Source organism: Nilaparvata lugens, chromosome 3 (assembly GCF_014356525.2).
Source record: "Nilaparvata lugens isolate BPH chromosome 3, ASM1435652v1, whole genome shotgun sequence".
Lineage (NCBI taxonomy): Eukaryota > Metazoa > Arthropoda > Insecta > Hemiptera > Delphacidae > Nilaparvata > Nilaparvata lugens.
The window spans coordinates 53,387,499-53,407,721 of record NC_052506.1 but is presented as its reverse complement, the minus strand read 5'-3'; the positions used below and the strand labels follow the sequence as shown (position 1 = coordinate 53,407,721).

At 33.6% G+C, this 20,223-nt stretch overlaps 1 protein-coding gene and 1 non-coding gene across 4 annotated transcripts in view; one reads left to right on the top strand and one right to left on the bottom strand.

The window, feature by feature from the left end:
* The window catches only part of LOC111051128 (protein spire), a 241,801-nt gene that overhangs the window by 52,025 nt on the left and 169,553 nt on the right, over positions 1-20,223 (bottom strand). The window lies entirely within an intron of this gene.
* Trnae-uuc lies at positions 19,625-19,696 on the top strand. Its single transcript has one exon. It is a non-coding gene; the product is annotated as a tRNA-Glu (tRNA).

Here is a 20,223-nt window from a genome sequence, read left to right as displayed (position 1 = left end):
GGCGAGCGAAGCGAGCCTGCTGATCTCATTCTTGGACGATCCATTCGGGGGTCCAGGGGGCGGAGCCCCTGGATAGACGGATATGGCGAGCGAAGCGAGCCTGACGGCTAGTAATATATACATTTAAACAACCAATCTGGGTTAGGATTAAAACAAGCAATCAATCAACGTTCAGCTATTCCTCAAGAAACACCATGATTGTCAAGTAGTCTCAAGTAGTACTAGTTACCCAACTAATCTCTCAAGAACACCAAGTTCACTTTTGATAGTTGATAGACATTGATCAAGTATGAGAAAACACAAATACAAAACTTGTAAAAAGATTTGTGCAGTCCACAAGCAAAAATATTGAGGTACCTTTCTCTCGATAAAATTCCATATTAAATATTTATATATTTGAAAATTACACTGAACCTAGTAGTACAGTAATACGTTTTTGAATGAATCATCTGATAAATGTTATTCTCAACAAATCAATACATGAAGTGGAAAACAAATTCTATACTCCTTGGACAGTGCGAATAGAGATTTGGTTACACTCTCTCTTCAATCTTGGATTTTTATAAGATGTGCGGATAGGAAATGAGGCAATGGAACATGGAAGTCTACATTTAGTATTGTTCATTGGAAATTTTGAACAATTGATTTATGAGTTGGAGAATAATAATATTATAATTTTCACTGTAGAATAACAGTGCAATACATAGATTGAGATCATTCGAACCAGATAGTTCATTACCTTAGTTTAATTCTATTAAAACTTCAATATTGATATTATGTTAGTCTAAGTGTTGTGGAATGATTAAGCAGAGTTGGCTTTATTGGTTACTGATTTTTACGTTTCATTGAATCAGGTCAACTAAACGGCTCTATGATAGGAGAACGGAAAACGGCGAAAAATAATCCGGAGAAAGTAGCAAAGTATATGCAGGAAATTCAAGTACACTCATTAATTCAACAGAACTTCTCTTTCCTGTACAAAACTTACGTAAAGTGGAAGCTTCAAAGTTGAGAAAACAAGAAAATCAATACAACTAACTGCCGGAAAGTAATTGAGAAGTAAAAGAAGCTTGAAAAGTAGGTGAGCTAATTATTAACTTGTAGTAACAGTTTTAGACATTCTCTTGACAAGTTGGTTATGTACTTTCAAGAGTTAAATAAAGTCTACAAGTATAATAGATATATACAATCTTTCCATGTAGCTCGAAGGCTCAAAGACTGTTTTCAGAGGTTTTAGCCTACCCCATAATTCTTCATTCATACATTACACTCAATCACATTCATTCACAAACAAAAATTTAATTATGATTGGGAGAGAACTGTAGGCTAGACTAAGGACCTTTGTTCGCAGATGTTGATAGTAAGTCTCAACTCGTAATATTGATCTAAAGATTTGACCACGTATTGATTTCATTTCTTTCGAAAAATTTTCATACATCATCAACAATTACTTTATGGAATTACATGATTTGAGTTATGATGAGTCAAAATTCATTATTGGAATAGCTACAAAATAACATTATATTGTCTAATAAGGTATAATTTCACTGGGGTTCAAACATTTGAACAAAATACTGCATCATCCCTGCTCCTGAACTACCGAGCTGAATATTTGGATTATTGAGGTTTTAGATGATATTAATTTCTCTATTCGTTTTCATTCGCAGAATTTCCTAACCAACTTGGAAGTCCCAGCAAAAATCCCACACTGGTTACGATAATACACTTTTAAAGAACATCGACAGACCTATAAAATTAAAATACTTGAAAATAATTTAACATATGATCTTGAATCAGTGTCGATTTTATCCGCTCTATTTGGCGTGAACAAACAGTTGAGTGAAGGCGTGGTCGAGCCGAATGTGTTTGTTGGCTGAGCTGAGTGTCGAGGGGAAAGTGGTCCATCTCCATCCATTGCACAGAATCCAGTCACCACCGAATAAAGAAAAGGAAAGCCGGGTGAGACAACGAATGCCTTCCTATGGTCACGGAAGTCCATCGCGACAACTCAACTACCAGCCTATTTCAATATGCAATCGTTTAATCGACAATTTTTCTCACAAAGCCTGCAATGAAGCGTGAAATCTGTTTAAAAATAACCGATGGAATAATACTACCGAATACATAATGACAACTGTTTTGTATATTTGTAACGCTCCCACCTACAAATCGGAAATAGTTTCATCTCATTATTTTGATGTGGGTGTGTTTCAGTTGAGCCCGCCTACAGTTCAACGACCTTGAGTCATTGTTTTGGTCTTAATTGACGAAACAAATAATTTTCGAATTGTTTTAATGTATACGTATCAGTAACAGAATCAGTATGTTTTGTCGTCAATATCAAGACTTGAGTATTTCTAACAATAATTATGAATTATTTTAGAAAACTCAAGTTATATAATATAAACTCATTACGAGATGAATGATTGATGAAAAGGAGTAATTCGTTATCATCTAGTTTTGTGGCTATGGAGAAGAATATTCTATCAATGAATAGGATAAATTGAAAATAGACCTTCATTTGCCTGGAATAACTAATTTATTGTTCATTTTTTACAAATGTATACAGCCTTCAGCCTAGTCGAACTTTGTAACTGTGAAACAGTTTAGAATTGAGTTTTCCCGTCAAAATCATTTGTATAATTCGTGCACTAGACTAGGTAATTAGATTGCATTGCATTTTCTATGATTCTCAGATTATCTTAATTAACCTCTTCTTTACAACTTGACTTAGAAAATCAAATATGATAGCAGTCTAATATAGTTATTTTTCTGAGGATTTGAGTACATTTGGTTGGAGTCAGTTTCTTTTTCCAATCAATTTCATCCTGAAATTGCCAAGAACAGCAAGAAATCATGGTAGCTTATCAAAATATGATAATTTTAATATTCATGACTCACCATTGACGAATCATTCATTTAGATAATACAATGAATCACAACTACCATTGTCTTACAGTTATCAGACCGTGATTGATGGCAGATCGGAAAAACATAGAATCGATTCGTGAGATCAGACAATATCACTGCACGAAGCCTGTCATACATAGTTGACATCATATCGTGATTGCGTTAGCAAACTTATGATACGGTAATAAAAGTAGAGACGTCACGATATTCAAATTGATTCTCAATCTCTACATCATATCGACGAACAATTCTTGGATATTAACGCTATTTTAATGACATTTTCAAAAAAAAAAAAAACGGTTGAAACTAGATTAGTTCAAAGTTTTAATTAATTTATCACTATATTACGAAATGAGATGATGTAGAAACCAGTTGTCTAAAAATAATAATTACAGTCCAAGATGCATAGTAGATACGTTTGGGAATACCTTTCTCTTCTGAAGACAGTAATATCAGAGTTGGATAAGGAATTGAACCAGTTCTAAGCGAAGGGAAAGTGGTTGAAACCATTAGTAATAGACAGATATATTCGCGCACGAAAAAAACTGGTAGATGAAGATCATACTGCAGATCAGAGACGACTCCTAGTCTTGGCTGCGACCCGGAAGAATCTGCTTCCCGAATGGATACAAGATGATGCCAAATATTTCAATTAATGTTGAATAATTAAACAATCCATAAGCGGAATTTTCTCTCTATTTTGTGAGAACTGTGATCTTAGAGCACAGTACATTTCAGGGCACAATTAAATGGAATTCCAATACAGTATTATGAAAACAGGTTGTGGAATTCTCAACAAAAAAGTTGAGGAAAAGTCGATTATGGACTGTATATTTGAGTATGGAAAATCGCTTTTCATACGGACAATTTTGATTTTATGATTTTAATTTGATAGTTCAGAAATATTATTCTGGTATTTTATTTCTTCTCAATAGAATAATTTATACAGAAGTATATTATTATGTCATTTTTTTCAATTACTGAACACAAATTTAATGTTCATCTTATGGAAGATGTTTAATAAATTTTAATGTCCTTGAATATCCTTCCACAATATGCTGATTTGAAGCAACATTTTATTCGATTCTGTTTTTATCTGCATACATCTACATTTTCTGAGGTTTCACTAGATTCAATACCCTCCCGATCAAGCCTGATCAAGCATTCTCAGTTCTGATGCAGCTGCTCAAACCTGACCAGGTTTTTCAACTTCAAGCAACAGCTCAAATTTTACTTTCATCTTCGGTTCCATAATCCATATATATATATATAATATATATATATATAATATATATATATATATTATATATATATATATATATAATTCATAAAAAAGCTTCGTTACACCATTACAAAAACAAATTTGAAGATACGAGATCATGTTGAATCGCAATAATTATTGTAATTACATTGATGTTGACAGAGTCGGTGAAAGTAAAGAGGGTGACGCAACAAATGCTACCGTGATCTGTGATGATACAGAAGATTTCGTGTGCAACAGCAATGTTGATTACATTCAGCAACTCGTTAAATACATGGAACATGAACGAAGTGGGTCTTTACAAAAAGCGAATTATTTTAGCCTACTATCTGTTTATGTCCAACTACTGTATTAGCAGTAAATGCCTTCTTACACAATCGAATGATTTGATAATGTCGTTGATATGTCTCAAAGAGAATGTCTGGATCAGGAAATCTAGCTGATACAGAAATGCATTCTCAAACAACGCAGAGACACGAAGAGCAATGAGTTGATATTTCGCTAACAGAGAACAGAGAAACAGTGATTTCGAGTTGTGGATTAAACAATGTATAAATTTAACATATTATTATTATAGAAACTGGATTATATTGTACGGAATTAAAAATCTATACTGACTTCAGAGTTTTAACTATAATTTGTAGGGTTTCCAATAATTGAATTTTTTAAATTTGTTCAGAGTAGTCAATAATGAATGCTGCATTCGACCTTTTACCATGCTCTTGTGAAATCGTAATGAATTGTTTGTAGGTGTATAATAATTGCTATGGATGTACCCACAGAATAAAAGGTCGAATGCGGTAGAGTCCGAGAGTAATACATTATTGAGAGCAATATATTGAATAACGAAAGAAAGGATGAATCTGAAACTTGTCAAATATTTGGAGAAGTTATGTGGGATCGCATAACAAGTTAAGTATCGATGACTTGAAATGAGAGAACCGGTTGTCCCCCACAAACAAGACAAGTTTTTATATACTTTTACTAGAAGGTGAAGGTTGTAGACCGATGGCCAACTGATGCAGATGAATATTCAACAGATAACTTCTGTATTAGAATATTATATCAACTTATTGGGACATAGGTTACCTATATTTCTGTATGAATTAACTGTAACTGAATAGGAAATAAAATTCTACTTTTTACGATTCATGGGAAACTTTTCCTAGAAGTTATTCTCGAATACACGAGAGCAATGATGAAAAATATCGAGTGATTTTTCTCTTGGCAACAAACTTTTGGATCTGAGAAGATTCACTCTTTTTGATTACTATTATAATATTCCTATCCATGAAGAATTCAATAAACAATCAATCCGAGATATCAAGGAATTATAAGATTCTAGGGGGAGTAAACTCTAGTGGTTGAACGGTTTCAGATCAAACTATCTTGGGGTAACTGAATTTACGGAGCTGGGGAAATGGCAAATATGTGAGTAATATATAGAAATATAATAGCTCAGAAATTTGAGAGGCAATATATACATTATACGTACCGGTCCACCTTTACCGGTCACATTTACCTTCCATTCTTGATAAACTCACCTGAAAAGGAAAATACGTAATTAGTTTACAATAGGAAAAAAACATTAATAGAAAAATGAAAATAAATGTACAAATCGGAAAATTTAACATCACATATTCTATTCCTATAATATTTTTAAAGACGGTAATATTATTCCTGAATTAAAATTTAACGAGTATGTATGTATAGTCTATATCACATCGTAATATCTCATTTGATATTGCATGGTGATTTTCATAGATAATTATAAGATAATTCAATCACTGTGAAGAATCTCACGTATCCACATAAAAGGAGAATTTCATAGATCTCTTGGAGGTAATTCCAAAAGGAATTTCTCTGTAAATTAACTTTGGAATTCCAATCACGCTATCCAGTTATTTTGTCAGAAGTGATAGAATGAGCACTCTTTTTACTAGTATTGTCCAGACATTGCATTCAAAAGATGTAGATTCTAGAATATTCTCATCCCCATTAACGTAATGTAGTTAAGGTAGGGAAAATGTTTATTCATCAATGTCCTTTCTTTCGAGATTGTTAGAGAAGAAAAGAGATAGACGTATCTGTAAGATCTGTACGCTAGATTAGAAGAAATTGTATTGATGCATCAAAATTTTGTTCACATTTTCAAAATTTTATTGCTGAATACATAGTCTTTGCACAATCGCTCTTGAAAGTCTCTAGAACAGTTTTTATCTTTATCAAATATCTACAGAACAGATTTTATCCTTATCATTGTGGACGAACTCTACTCTGCGACTTTTTGTTCCATTGACGGATAATGCAAAATATTAGATTATGTTGCAACCAATATTCCATCCATTGACATTACTAGAAGAGATTTGTACCGTTACCAAAAGGTTCCATATTTTCAGGCATATCATGTTGTAACCTACTCAGCAGGACAATAGACAATGATCTCTCCAAGAAGATCCATCATAATATTTGTATCACGTTTCAGAGCATCCTTTCCTAAATGCGCTCAATATTACCAAACTCATAGGCAATATGAAGCCAGTTCTGAACTCTGTTCACTATTCGACTTTGTTCTCTGTGATATTACATAATAAATCATGAAAATGATAAACCACTACCAGTCTATTATGTGGTTGGATAAAGCAGAACAGATACTTGGATAAATTGGGAAACAATAATGACAGAAATTATCGGTACTGCTCTGCAGAACGGAACGTAGAATGATGAAATGAAAATTTAAAATTCGGTACTCAATGTAATTCGAACCAGATAAATATTCCTAGAGAGATAAATATTCCTGACTAAGCATATTTGAAAGAGATTCTTAGTAAGCCAAAATTTTTGTTGTTGAGATTTTTTACAAAACAAGTGTTCATATTTTTTCCATTAAACATTTTCATGAATACTTCTGTACAGGAATGTCATTGTTTGAAATAGGATATATTCATTATATTACTAAACATGATTTGTATTTTATTGGATGGGGCTTTTATATCGGATAACACTAAACTAGGGCAAGAAGAAATAGTTGCTACTATTTACCTAATCAATATATTTCTGCTTAATTTCCACTTAATCACATCATACGAAAATTTGACTATATAATGCAGTTACATTACTTGAAAGAGCATCACATAATTTTTTGTGTAATGTAGTGAACGTGATGTAGTGTAGAGATTGTGCCAATCTCTGGTAAACTAACACTAAAGAACAGAAAAGTATAATATATAGTAATAAGCAAGCGTTTTGGTCTAAAAAAGCCACTCCCACAATTTATTGTTCATTAGTTTAGTATGTGAATGATGTGTCTGTTGTATTAGCCGCCATTGGTGTGACGTTTGAATGAACAGTGAGTATCATGACTGGACCAATGACAGACGTTCACCTATCATATTACAGACATACTCTTGCTTTTGCTCAACAGTATAATATATTTTTTAGTATATAAATTTTGGCTTACGAAGAATCTTTTTAAATATGCTTAGTCAGGAATATTTATCTCTCTAGCCATCTAAAAAATATTGTGTTGCTCTCTACTCTAGTCTGAGTTTATCAGAGATAGGCAATGGCGTAATAGCCGAAACTGGTATCTCCGGATTTTTATAAATTTGTGGTTGTGACAAATTCATGTACTGTATTTCTATTCAATAATACGAGAATGATTGAGAATTACATTGAACTTTCCAATAGAGGCTCTCACAGTTTCTTATAATGATACAAATATTGTCTCTAGATAATATATTCCTGTAGACAATTGTTGAGATTTTGAAACCATTCATATAATTTCTAACAACAACGCAGTGATATAGACTATCAAAAGAGCACAGAAGCCAAAAACACTTGCTATTGAATAAGCTGCTTGAAATAACTAGTGAAGAGAAGAGACTGATTAGGAGGTAACGTCATGAATCTCTCAATACTGAAAAAACAAACTCCAAATTTAGTTGAGAATGAAAGAAGAGAAACAAATGCTGTACATGCGATGAACCTCCTGGAGATGAGGAATTTGGAAGGTTTACAAATCCAAATTCATAAACATTGAAGTCCAGAAATAAGCCATCTCAATTCCCTTTCATCCCACACTTTGATTTCGACTACAATCTCTGTGTCACGTCTATGAATAATACGTTAAAATTGTCATGAATTTGAGACATACTCGATGTATGAGGATGAATTGATAATTAAATAACAGTTCTTCTTATCTTATCATATGCTTCGTATCCATGATTGTAAAAAATATAATTCCAGTCCTGAAGTAACCGTGAGGACTTTACTCAATACCTTCAATAACTTATCCTGAAAGTTTCAGTATTATATCTACAACAGCCTTCAATTTATTGAAGGGTTCCCATAAATATGACTCACTCTGTATGTGTATGTGTAACACGGAGATTGTGACTGAAGTCTCAAGTAAAAACAAAATATAACATTACTGTACACGATTCGTATCCGTTTCAGATCAAAACAGACCAAGGACGCAGATTTATCGCCTGACCTTTTCAAGAAAAAGGAGCAGCTAAGAGCTGCTTGTGCTTGCTCAGCTCGGTTGGTTCGCCAGATAGAGCGACAACCTCACAACCTCTGCTGAGAAAAGCTTACCGACACGAAATGTCAAACTGCCATTTCGATAAGTAGCCTTTCAGGGTCAATGAAAAGAGTGGTGATATTTTCATCAAAGAATAACCAGCAGAGTTTCAAGATTTAGCAATTACTGCAACGCTTATGATAGGAGTGATTGAGAACTGAAAAAAGTAAGAAAATATTTTTTCAAATACTGGTTTGAGTCTCAGGGTCCCTATCATCGTAATATAATGTCAATTGTATTTTACCCTCTTTGCCACTACCTAGAAATTATTTTTTTCAATTATTTATTTTACTTGATTACAAAATGACCGTGAAGTAGTCGACTTGTTCGAAGAATCCAAGAAAAGTTCAAATGAAAAAATTTACATGATGTGGATAATTGCATTATAATAATGATTACTTACCTATTTCACAGTGTTGCTTGATCTTCATCTTATTTAAAATCCGATACTGATTGCACTACCACTGATCACATTAAGAGAATATTTTTCTTCAATTGGTATAAAACCCTAATTGAACTAGTCCGAAATGAGACTCTGAAAATTGTTCCACATTTATCCAATGAATTGAAATTGGGGCACCATAAAAACAAAGGAGGGAAAGGGCAAAGGTGACATTGGTACTTTAGGCTTGATATTGTCTTGAATAATTGAGGATGAGGAACAAAAATATCAGGGAATTAATACGCATTGAATTTTTAGCTTCTAATAATTCTAGATAATAATCTAAAAAAAAATTAAATTTATTTCCAAATATATGATGTTGAGAATAAAACGATTACTTGACTCATCGTCCAATAAAATTTTATTGATCTCAATCACATTCGCTGGTATAGCGAATAAAAGAATTATCTTTTTTTTCAATATTCAATATTGTTGAGAGAGGAGAATTTTGAATAATGAATACGTTGAATTATAGTTCATTCTACATCTTTCAGATTTCAAGAATCTCTGATTTCAAATTCAAACAATTTCCAAATTTTTCATTGGCTCATAAACTATATCAGTAATCCAGAAATGCTGTTCTCATTTTAGGGAATGTTTAATTCACGTATGTCGCAAAACTTTTTGTTTCGTGGAGAATTAATAAGATTTGCATGGTTTTGATTGGACAAATGCTAGTTCATGTTAGAAAGTTCTAATACATCAAATCGATTTAATCACTTAAAACTTGGAACAGTAAACTATGACGGAAAATACGTAGCAACTATGGATTGATAAGAGTTGAAGGACCTTGGAAGTTCTGTAAGTGGTAAGAGCCGTGCGTTTTCAAGATAGCGCAGAAATACAATCTAATATTGCCTCAGAATATTGATGAAAATGAAAACTATACAATACATGCACTCATTATTGAGCTTTTGTGTTCTTGAAGCTCGATTATTTCCAAAGAAATGATCAATAATTCGCATTAAATACGGAACATATTCTCATAAAGAAGTAAAAGAGTAGTTCCATTTTCAGTAGCTAGCATCTATCAAAGGGTGACTCCTGCAATTGTAGTAAGAATAAATAATTACAAATATTAATGAAAGGCGAGGAAACCTGTTCCTCTAACAAAAGCCATACAATACATAATACAATGTAGAACCAACAAAGGTACAAGCAGGAAGATGGCGGACCTGCCGAAATATCTTGTTGTCACAGTAAGTGAATAATTATTCATCTATTGACAAAATTTGACCACTAGTCCCTCTTTTTAATAAAAAATGTGAATGAATGAATAATTTGTTTAGTCTATTTATAATGAATAAAATTTACCTATTTGATAAAATGAACAAACTATCGACCGTATTGTTTCCACAGATAATTTTGATATTTGAACTTAATGTGAACTTGATATGAATTGTATCGAATCAATATAAGTCAAGTTTTTTAATCATTGTGGGAAATATAATTTCCCTTCGCCGAATAAAAATACAGAATACAGATGTTTCAAAGTGCATGAACTCTATTATGTTTTTACTTTTATCAATCTTGAGATTATTGCTTCCTCTAAGGACTTTGACACATTGACTAATTCGACTATTAGTAAGGTATCACACACATGAAATTGATCATATTTTAATCTTTGCCACAGATAGATAACAACTGGAGATGATAATATTGGATCACATTTCATTGTTTGCTAGAAGTAGTTCCAATAACCGAAAGAAATACAGCGAGAAAAGAACATCAATTATTTTTGAGATGAACTAGTAATACGAAAAATGAGCTGAAATAACTAGTAACTTTGCTGTTGCTAGCAACATCTAGATATCTACATAATATATATTAAACTTCAATGGATCAAAACAGATTTTAAAGAAAGAGGCTAACAAGCACAACCATGTGCACGAGACTTCAAACAAATATCTCAAAGCAGGGTCCAATCTGAGTAGGGTTGTATTATCAAAATAATCGAATGAAACAGAATGCACACCAAAAGGAAGTCACATCACTCGACGTATTATTTATTCTCTAGAAATCAGGAAGAACCGATACAACCATTCACAACGCGCCAATATTCATGAAACACCGATTTGGAAAGACAAGATCGAAACGCGACGAGACCTTTCCAATACGCCGTTCAAAATACAACTGAATTTGAAGAACTGAGAACTGGCTTGAGGCGGCGGAACAGCCAGCTGATTACCCCCTCCCCACCACTACAACACAACCAGTTATCGGCAACGTCGCAGCAACAGAGTATAGATATAGATGTAGATTACGGAGTATACAGGTCGCAGCAGCTGCTACTTCCAGGTAAAACACAATATTTTTCTGATTCTAATACTGAGATTCACTTCAAATAGTCAGCATTGGTTGAATGGAAAGCCTTGATGTCATTCATATGGAATTCTGTAGTAAATATAGTAGACAGCTTCTTGTGGATGGTACAAGAAACACTGAGAAATTCTTCAGGAAATTGAATATTTATGTATGTGACTTGTTTATGACCAGTGAATACTGAATACTTTGCTAGTCAAGATTGTAGCTCCTGGTGGAAGAGTAACTGAGAAGTTCTTTTGGACATTGTTTATTCATGTTTTGTCTTGTCTGACCAGAACGTGATTAGAATAGAAGCATTTACTATGCACTACTATGTGGACATGGCCAGAGTTTGGTTAGAATAGAAGCATGCTTACTAATTAGCATGGTTAGAATAATAAAAAACATGCTTACTGGTTGACATGGTTAGAATTGAATCTTAACCAAAACATGATTCTACTGTAATAATATAAAGCACTTCTGTGGAGGAAACCGAGTGGTGAATAAGTGAATTGTCATTAGCAAAGCCCCATAAGTATAAGCTGCACGGTAGGATGAACGATAAATTTAAATCAAGATTAGAAGGGGAAGGGGAAAGGATTTTCAAGAAAGTGCAACGAAAAACAATGGAGCATGATTCAATAAAAAAGAAATGGCAAGATAATAGTGTTTCTATGGAGAAACAAGCTGAAAGATTATTTTTTAATAACAAACTATTTTCAAAATTCAGAAAAACCAATCTGTAATTAGAAAAAAATGTTCTCAATTTTTTTTGAATAATTCTTAAATGAGTTATGAATGGAAATCAATAATTTTCTTAATGATTTATAATTAATATGCAATCACATTCATCCATTGGGCTGAGAGATAATATCCTAGAAAGCTGGAATAAAGTATTCTAGAATCGCAATTGTTTATAGGTGATTGTAGACTCATGTAAAAGATAGATCATTATAAATTGCAAAACCATGATACATCACACAAATTTTTTTAAGGAAACGAAAAAACAATTGTCAAGCGCTAGTAATAATTCTCTACTCCAAAAGAGCAGTTTCCAAAGATACGACTCACCAGAAGAAGAATGAAACATTTTTTCAAATTTTATATTGCAAGATGACTGATGAGGACTAGTGGAAAGGACCAGGCCAAATAGGCTGTGGAGTTTAGGCACACCTGCTTATTGTGTACAAAAACACTTTGGTAGCCTAGCTTTGGAAAATCTACTAGAGTATAAGCAAGTGAAGGGACTACTACCATGGTTAGCAATTCATAAAGGAAAGTGAATGGACTACTACCATGGTTAGCAATTCATAAAGGAAAGTGAATGGACTACTACCATGGTTAGCAATTCATAAAGGAAAGTGAATGGACTACTACCATGGTTAGCAATTCATAAAGGAAAGTGAATGGACTACTACCATGGTTAGCAATTCATAAAGGAAAGTGAATGGACTACTACCATGGTTAGCAATTCATAAGGAAAGTGAATGGACTACTACCATGGTTAGCAATTCATAAAGGAAAGTGAATGGACTACTACCATAGTTAGCAATCCATAAAGGAAACTTCTCTATATTTATTATAAAGGTGATACTTTACACAAAAGTTTCTAAGGACAGTTTTTTCTACAGTACCTGGAGGCTGAGACCTTTCGACGTCATCTTCATTTTATTTTTCTATAACTAAACTAATCTTGAATCAAATTCTAAGCATTTGTTTTCAAATTTTGCATTTGTTTTGTTACTCCATGCCCCATCGATCTTGCAATATTGTATTCTATAAAAACAAATTCAATAGCCTACATTGAAACCGGTAGATTACTCTCTCTATTCTTGAAGTATACAAGCAACCAGACACATGATATGACTTACTCATCAATCAAATTCAAGTTAACGGTAGAAGGTTCACATCATGTTATTAAATGGTTTGATACTCAGTTTGGAAGAGGTCACACTATTGAGATAACTTTACTAAGCAGAAATGTCGGTTGTATCATCCTCAACATTTTCAAAAAGTTAATTTTTACAAGAAATTTAAGTTGGAAACTACTAGTTCAGTGTTCCAAGTAGTCCAACCTTCCAAAGTCGTTAATCTCAGTAATTAACTCGCTTTTCCAAAAGTAGCTAGCCACCGCTTTCAGATTTGTTTGTTCTAAGTCAAAAACCTGATTCTAGGTGTGAGTAAGGCAATTACGGAGAAATTTCTAGGTTGGGATTTCAAACTGCAATCAAGACGTCAATCGGTGCTACCGTTTGTTTACTCCTTACTCCATAAATGAAATCTTCAACTTGGAACTGACTACTTTTATCCATTATTTCAGTCTAGTCAGTACAGAAGCAAAGATGAATGGAATGACATGTTTCAGTTTCCGATCTACGAGAGGGAGAGTGCGAGTGATTTATAATTGGCAGATCTCTAGGCTACAGTTACAGACCAAACACAGTCACCACTCCAGATGAACACAGCATTCCGTACCTCGGGCGAGTCTGCATCACCTAGGCCTAACTCCTATTCGACTGCAGTGAGATTCATGTCAACTGTCAGTATTTCTCATCTATAACACCGAATGCTTCCTACTCAAACGATGCTGACAGTTTAAAGTCAATCACACTGCAGATCAATATAGTGAAGTTTATTTTAATCTGTCAGCAATCCTTATAAATAATATCGATGTTTCCTATTCAATCAATGCTGACAGTTTGGAGAGGATTTCACTAGCTAGAGCTTTCTCTTTTGTCTGTCCAGATTCGATTATTTTCGATGCTGCGAAAGTTCACATGAGATTGTGATTGTGACGTACCGGTATTGTTTACTATTTACTCTTGTTCAGTTTGTAGTTGGATTGAACTGTTGTATACGCTTATTCCGCAGGGAAATTATGCGGGCGCACGGAAAACTATTGTGAGAATCACTACATACTGTCAGCTTCTTTCGATTTGCTCCTTACAATGCGGAGCATTCAAATAATGCTGGCAGTTTGGGATGAGTTTTCAGGCATTTCATTTCACCTGCACATGAACGACATGTAGGCCTACATTCCCCACCTTGGCAACTAATTAACAATTTTGATAACATGGTCGGTCGAGTATGAGAATGAGTTCCATCACACTGCGAATCAACGAACACGAACGTAATTACAGTCAAATTAGCTGAAAACTAGGAGTGTGCTTCATGAATGGAGAGATTACAATCATTCTATTACAACACAATGTTTCAATTATTTTAATCTACTTTTCGTCTCAGAAGGCTGACGGTAAGCTCCATCACCAAGACGCTAGCCCATCATAATTCTCAGGTTTATAAAATAATGAATGAACCACAAATTTATTTAGATACCGGTTTTGTTTGTTACACCGCTGTCAATCTCTAGTAATCTAAAATAGAATAAAGAGCAGAGTATTAGCAGAGTATTATAGTAATTGAGCAAAATACTAGGTGATTGGTAGGTGACTGACCAATCAAGGTGCTGAACGTCTGCCATTGGCTTCGACAAGCCACTCCCACAATTTGCGGCTCATTCAAGTGTCACAGCAATAGAGGTTCGTATTATTCGCTCAAATTTTTGGTTGTGATAAAGTCAAGTCTTCATATCACCTACACTATACGCAATAAGAGTAAGATTTCTCTATTATTTCTGTCAATTTCTATTCTCTAAACTCTAAACACTGAACATATTCATAGTTACTGAATGGTGATAGCCTCTTACATGATCCAATTTTCTACATTCCGAGTCAAGATATTGAATATGATCCAGAAAGCCAAATTGAAACATAATTTAAATCAACAGTATTGCTATTTCAAAAGATTTCCTAGTAAACTTCGATGAGTTTTAGATAAATTTGTTTTGAATAACAATTTAAATGCAAGTAATAGAGAAGTGCACTGAAATTTGAAGGCATATATTCAAGGGATGAATTTCCATGAGTTTTAATAATATAATGACGACTTCGTTGTCATGTTTAGCGACCACTAAACTTTGCTTAATTTCATTGTTAGTATGATGAATTGGAGACAACGATTGAAATGTGAAGTCCTCGAACCTGAAAAGAAAGTATTTTGGAAATGGGTGGAGGCTGGAAACATTGTTGATTGTTGTCGAGGAAAACCGGTTGAATTTATCGCACAGGTCTATTACGATGAAGGTATAGAATTTATTGTATTGAACAGATTTCTACAACATCGATGGAGGAATGCAGTTTATTGTACTGTATCGATTTCTACAACATCGATTAATCATTGGACCGTTTACATGAAGCAGCGGAGGTCGGTAAACGGTAGACACACTCCCACGACAAATAATGACTCTTTGTGTTGCCGTCCACAAAAATAAGATGTCGATTTATGCTTTCAATTTCTGGCGATGGCATGGCGAATCGATGCAGCAAATAATGGAGATACACAGACGATTTTTCAGGGTACTTTCTGTGATCACGTCGGGGTGAAAGTTTATCGGATCAGAATAAAGGGCATGACCAGAAAATTATCATCATTGAGATAGTTTTCCAACTATTTGCAACATCTCTATTCGTTCATGGGATCAGACTCCACAAATTTCTCTCATGAAGATGCATGTCACGGCCTCAATATGTTTCTCTTGAATCGAGAATACACACGATAGAAATGATCAAGTTGATGATATACAGTACAAATAAATGTGATGTGAGACCCTTCGAAATGATCTGGTATGCTTGAAAATCAAATTTCAGTCATTTAAATTATTATAATCGAGATCAGAAATTGGAAGAATAAATTGATAATTGATTGAGGGTTTGTCTCTCCGTTCTTGTGACGCGGGACTTGATAGCTAACGGAGCGTATTCTCACACTACTATCAGAGATATAACCATAGAATAAACAATATAATATAGCTATACTTCGATATAGCTTAAAGATAGAATCTGGCCATTGTCATCTATTCTATTTACTGTACTGTACATCCTACATTGTCTGGTAGCTCCAATAAAAATGTGAGACGATTTTTTTGAATAATTCAATTATTATTTTTATTATTTTGCGTCAAATTCCCTTATATTGAAATCGGTAAGTATTTAATTTAGATGCCGTACTAGATTATTATTTCTTCGATCCTCCCAAAATTTTTCCATTCGGGCCGATATAGCCTCTCTTCTTTCTTGGGAAAGGACCATATTCCTCCTCTTGATTTCCACGTATTTCCCACTTTGCAACACTCCTTCTGAATTGGGTTCTATAAAATACTATGTCATCATCAATTCCTGCAGCAGATAAGTCCTGTACATTTTTAATCCAATTTCCCCCCGTCTTTTTGCTCTTCACAAACAGTAGGATTCTCTTCGTCATTCGGTCGGTCCCCCGGCAGTCTCATCAAATGTTCAAGAATTTCAATCTCCTCCTTTTGATATCGGCAGATGCTTTAGAATATTTCTCCACAACGCAGTTCTTTTGCAGCCTTCTTCCGTTTTCCTTGGACCAACTATTCTCCTGATGATTTTCCTCTCCACATGACATAAATCCTCAATATCCAGTTAATATGAGTTTTATGCTAAAGTCTCACTTGCATACAGAAACATGGGTTCAATATTACTGTGTTGTAATGTCGTACTTTGGATTTTATCGAGAGACACTTCTTGTTGTAGATGTTCTGTACTAAGCCAAATCCTTTTTGTGCTTTTCTCACTCTCTCTCTCTCTTAGGGCTTCTTTTTCAGATATAAATTCTCCAAGATATTTGAAGGATGCGACATTATTTACTTTCCCATACTTTGTTTCAAAATTTGATATAAATTAGTTTCAAAGTTTTGAATAATTATTATTGATACTGAAAAAAATAATAATATTAATTTTTTTATTGATACTAATATTAATATCATTATAAAAAAATATTCATTATGATTGTAGTCAAAATATTACAATTATTGAGAAACTGAACAAAGTAAATGAGAATGCAATTATTCAAGTAGTTATCCAATGTGGATTGAGATAATATCTTAATTCTTCAACGTTGGGCCAATGGCTTTTTCTAATTCATGTAAGTTACGTGGTAGATGGTACGGTTATCCACGATTGAATGAATTGACTCAGATTGAATTGATTTGTACATAATTTGTTGTGGTCCAAACTGACCACATATTATACTGATTATACTGACTTATAATCCTATTCACTTTTCAAAAATGCTGATTCTGAATACATTACCAATTCATATCAGAGATACTCTTATTACTCGTTTGGCATATAGCCAAGATAAATTATTATTCTCAATTTTGTAGCGTGAGAGCCCAATGATTGTTTGAAAATGTTTAGTAGATCAATTCGCTGATCATAATGTATTACTCCTTCAAAGGCAAAGTCATTCATTGGAGATTGGAAATACAGTACAAATTTTGTTTTCTCAATAAGTCACTGGCTGTAAAAGTTATAAGTATTTCTATTCAATATGGATATCTACAACAATATCATTACTATTCAAAAGATTTTTCTGTGGTTATTCAATTTTTGAAAGCAAGTAAGAGCATAGCCTTTGATTTGAATCACAATTCATAGAGAATATTTATGAGTGGTTATTAGAAAGAAGACAAAATAGAGCAGCAAAACATTCACTTCCTCGCTGTTGAATAAGAGCAGTTACATAAATTGAAGCCAGATGGAATCGCTTTTTAATTACAGTCTGTCTTAAAACGTGTTGATAATGTCTCAAGTGTACCTTCCAAATCGCAAATAATATCAAAATGCAATTACAACATCGGGAAAATATTATGCTCTACATTCAAGTTGTGAAGGGTCAGAAGAGCAAGGACATAGAGCATTCAGTCTAACTGTTCACCTTTGGAGAAAGGCACTAACGGCTTCGATATAGAAACAAAAAACACCAAATGGCTGATAATATTGCATCGTCGGTTTGCCATGCAATCTGCAGGAGGTCATACCATGGCATGACATGCCACAGTGGTAGTCATATTTAGAACACGTGACAGCTCCAATATGCGGATACCTCGGCTCTCAAGGCTGAATGCGCCAATGTCTGCAAATATATGATAGATCTATAGATAGAAGCTTTAATGTCTTCATCTTGTGGATGTAAAAGTAATCCTTAATAGGATACTGTCGGAATTCATAGCTTGAACAGTACAAATAAATATCCCTTAGCATTATTCATCAGAACAAAACACACAATCATTGGGTGTTGAACTTTACCCCCATTTTAAAAGCATATTTTAAAAAAGTGATGGTCTTAAATTACTGCCCCGATTCTGTCCGAAATTGCTTTCGCCATAATTGCTAAAATTTTGTCATAATTTTTTGGCATTTAGCACTGTTTGGAGAATTTCAAGAAGGAAAAGGGTAATGTTTTCATGGATAAATTAATAATCACAAATAATTCACTCCTCAATGAAAGAGTTTAATGGAAATTGGAAAAAATTAATTGGAAAATTTCCAAGAAATATAAATTAATTTTTTAATTTCAAAAATTAAAAAATCAATGGAATTAATTCAATCTCTCCACTAGCCGAACGTTTTCATTTGACGCAATTTCTTTCGATTACAAGTTACAGTAAAATACAAATTTGGTATATAGTTGTTACTGATAAAAGATCACTGGATCAGTAACATGATGATAATTATATCGAAAGAATCAATATTATTACTGTTGCCACTAAGAACCACTTATCTACTGACTACTGTTACCACTAATTGATAATCAAGTTATCCAAAATGAAGAGATCCAAAGAAATTCAATCCCTATTCATTCCTCTCAATGAAACCATTAAAATTAGAGTGATAAGATTTAATATTGTATTGTACCATGGGTTTAGGCTAATATACTGAGGTACCGGTACGTAGTGACAGAGAAAATTATACAATTTATTGTTTTATCCCATGGCAGTAGTTATTAGTTCGCAAGAAAATTGTAGATAATTGTCTATTATGTAATTCATTCATCCACAAAAATTAATAATTCACTTGCAAAATTAAGAAAGTGATGCAACATGCAAAAGCAGCAAAAAATTTAGCGGTAATTTGAATACCAGTTGCTACCATGGCTAATCAAAGGATGAACCAATCACGAACAGTCATTACCATTCAGTTTGCAAAGATTCGGAACTCCGTTTGAAATAGCGCTTGTTGAGAGACAAATCTCAGCCTCCCATGTGGTCTAGTGGCTAGGATATCTGGCTTTCACCCAGAAGGCCCGGGTTCGATTCCCGGCATGGGAAGATTGTGATGATAAAACAGCTGTAATATTTATAATCTGTTATCTCTGTTACTAAGACACATATTTAATGTCGAATAAAGCTCGTGTTGAGTCAAATTCTATTACAATTACCATGAAGAAAAAACGAAGCTGAGCCTGTACCATTTCCCTCCCAAATTTTGATAGAAGTTAATGTTGTTCGCCAAGATGTTATTAGTTTATGAAATCACAGATCACTGCTCCGCCACTTAATTTCTGGCCCAGGAATCTCAGAATTTTGAAGGTTGACGTAAGAAATAGAATACATGAATGTTCCAAAGAAAACAATCAATAAATAATAATCAATGAAATCTATTGTAGTTTTTCAATAAGTATATTTCTAATGGAGTACCAAACTATCACCCAATATTTGGTAAGTATTGTGGTTATAACGAAACTCGAAGGACTGCGGTATGAACTTGAATTAGCGAAATATCTCCATAGGTTGACTATACTTACCACTAGTAAGAGACAATCGAAGTAGAATACGGTAAGTTCAATGAAGCAAAT